This window comes from Psammomys obesus, unplaced genomic scaffold (assembly GCF_907164565.1).
Source record: "Psammomys obesus unplaced genomic scaffold, mPsaObe1.curated_primary_1811, whole genome shotgun sequence".
In the NCBI taxonomy this organism is placed as follows: domain Eukaryota; kingdom Metazoa; phylum Chordata; class Mammalia; order Rodentia; family Muridae; genus Psammomys; species Psammomys obesus.
In genome coordinates, this window is record NW_026589401.1 from 1 (window position 1) to 3,163 (window position 3,163).

At 33.2% G+C, this 3,163-nt stretch overlaps 1 pseudogene; it reads left to right on the forward strand.

Annotated features, from left to right (window-relative positions):
* The first annotated feature begins 609 nt into the window (after positions 1-609).
* On the forward strand, positions 610-2,798 carry LOC129674978 (single-stranded DNA-binding protein, mitochondrial-like; annotated as a pseudogene).
* The last annotated feature ends 365 nt before the right edge of the window (positions 2,799-3,163 follow it).

Consider the following 3,163-nt stretch of genomic DNA (forward strand, 5'->3'; position numbering starts at 1 on the left):
TCCAGTGTGTGTTCTTTTATGACTTAAGAGATTACTGTTTTGTGCAAAGGCTTTACCACACTGGTTACATTCATAAGGTTTTTCTCCAGTGTGTGTTCTTTTATGGTTTAAGAGAGTACTGTTTTCTGCAAAGGCTTTACCACACTCGTTACATTCATAAGGTTTCTCTCCAGTGTGTGTTCTTTTATGTCTTATGAGATAACTGTTTTCTGCAAAGGCTTTACCACACTGGTTACATTCATAAGGTTTCTCTCCAGTGTGTGTTCTTTTATGGCTTAAGAGATGACTGTTTTCCACAAAGGGTTTACCACATTGATTACATTTGTAAGGCTTCTCTCCAGTGTGTGTTCTTTTATGCCATATGAGATCAGTGGTATAGGAGAAGGCTTTACCACATAGAGTGCATTTAGAAGGTTTCTCTCCAGTACGACTTCTTTCATGCCTGCAGAGATAATTAGTACATGTGAAAGATTTACCACAGTCAGTGAATTACACTAGTAAATATATTTATCTATATTAATTAATTTCATAATTTGGTCTAATGGTAAAGGAGAATAAAATTTTAAATTATCAATTTATTTACATTAATGTTTTTTTCCTTCATTGTAGGTATTTTTGAAGATCCCTGCGATGGTAAGAGCATTTGTCATGTGGTTTACTTTTATAGCATCATTTTCTATAAGAGGTTTTTTTGTATATATGAAGATTATTGTAAGAATTCAGAGCTTTAACACAGCAATTCCATTCACAATTTTTTTTACTGTATGAATGACACTTCCTTTGCAAAGTGAGCCAGGACACGCAGAAGAATTTCCAAATTCCTAGTATTTATAGGTATTTTCAGCAGTATGAGATTGCTGGAAAATTCTCAGTGAAGTTGCAAAACCAATTAACACTAACCATTTATGGCATTCAGAAAATCTACTCAAAGTGGGGACTACTACAAAATAATTGTTCTTGGAGAAAGACAGGTACACTGCTTCTTTCAATATCTCTTTTTCATGTGCCTTACCAACATTGTGACATATGATATACCTATTTAAATTACAAGAACAATAAAGGATTCCCTCACTGAATTACCACATTTTGTTTTTTTGTTCATCATAGACATGTCATATAGGGATTAAGGTTTCTCCACAACAATATTCTTCACTCTCATGAGCTCCTCCTTTCACTAAACTTTACAATGTTACTGTATGAATTTTAGTAATGCTAGTTGTACTATGAAATATTTGTTTATTAGAAGGTGTATACCTCTTACAATATCTGAGTAGATAGAATGAGACTAAACAGATCGTCAGATCAATTTAGTAGCTGTTATATCCACATGATTCAAATGGTATTTTCTGTTACAACATTATTTTATTTTCTTCTTTCTTAGTGGAGTGCTTGCAAACACAAATCAGATACCTGACATTGCAGTACATGGAATTGGGAGATTTTAATGATCATCAGTACACTTAAAGCAGTGCTGTTTTTACACTGTTGTTTTTCTTTAAAACTTCCAGGACACAGCCAAGTGTGCTGGTACATGCCTTTAATCCCACCACTCATGGAGGCAGAAACAGGCAGATATGTGTGATTTCGAGGTCAGGCTGTTCCACCAAGCAAGTCTAAGACAAGCCATAGCTACACAGAAAAAAAAGAAACTGTTTCAAAAACAAAAAAATAAAAAATAAAAAGCAGCCAAAAAACAAAAACAAAAAATAAAAAATAATTCCAGGACACATTAAAATTTCTTAAGATTCATATCTGTATCAGCATGCATATAAAATTACCTTCTATTACTTGTAGAACTTTGAAAATGTTCTTCAATATTATGGTGTTCCCAATTGTAGCCTAAAAATATATATTATTGGAAATATCATATTATTATTAAGGAAAAACTTAAATCACTATCTTCTGTGACCTTTAGAACCATGCCTGATTTATTCACCTCACTCCTCCTCATTCAGAATTGGAATTACAGAAAAGGATCAATAACAAAGTAAGAGTTGTCTCTTTATTTTAAAAGTGAAAGAAAATTTGCAGTCTTACCTATAGCAGTGAGGTTTTCACAGGTCTCTAGCATCACATCTTTGTAGAGTTGCTTCTGGGAAGGTTCCAGCAAGGCCCACTCTTCTTGGCTGAATTTCACATGCACATCATTGAAGGTCACTGAATTCTAAAATATGCCATACATTTGTACAACAGAAACAGTGGCAACAATATAAATTTATACTTCATTGTCAATATAATAATATAATTCTACTGCTTCTTCAATTTATTTTCTGACACAGAAGTGCTAATGCTATACAGTTGGGTGCTGTGCATGAAGTAGGGGAGATGAAAAAGCCTAAAGGTTAGATTGTAAAAAAAAAAAAAAAGGCCTGTTTCAAAAGCCTGTGTTTCATCAGTTTGTAAGACATGAATATAAAGTAGCCATTAGTTGGGTTCTTGAACAATCTATGAATCATCTTCAGTTACTTGGGTGAGTAGGTCAGGACCCTGTCATGGGACAGGTGGAAGGACAAAACACAGTCATGTTTTTTTATATAGCGATAAATGAGATGTGTTGATCAGGGGACACTGAACAGGTGGGTAACATCAGTCAAAAGACAACATGGTACTGAATATTATGTTTTGACCAGGGCTCAGGGATGTGGAATATCAGTATGTGAAGAGGGGGGCTCATATATTTATGGAAGGGAAAGTGGACTACATTGAATACATGGATAAAATAATGTGAGTGGCAAGCAACAACAATCATATCCAATAACATCATATTTCTGAGTGACCAGACAAAAGAAAAGGAATAAAACACATGATTATTCTTTGATCTTTGTTTTGTATATCCTCCTTACTAAATAATATAGTCTATAGATTAAAAATAAAGATTAAAACTTTTCTATTAAAAAAGAAGTGTTAATGTTATTACTAAGTCATTTTAGAAGAAAATGAAATAACAAGTTTTAACTGTATCATATCTGAACTTTTTGAATAGGATATAGCTTTGGAATAGACATGACAATTAATGTGGAAAAAGACAAACAGAGAGAAGAGTGTGAAATAGAGAGACAGAGACATAGAGACAGAGACACACAGAGAGAAATTAACAGATGAACAATACTAAGTAAAGATCAGAGAAATTTATTAACAGTTACTAACTACAAAAAATGGTGGA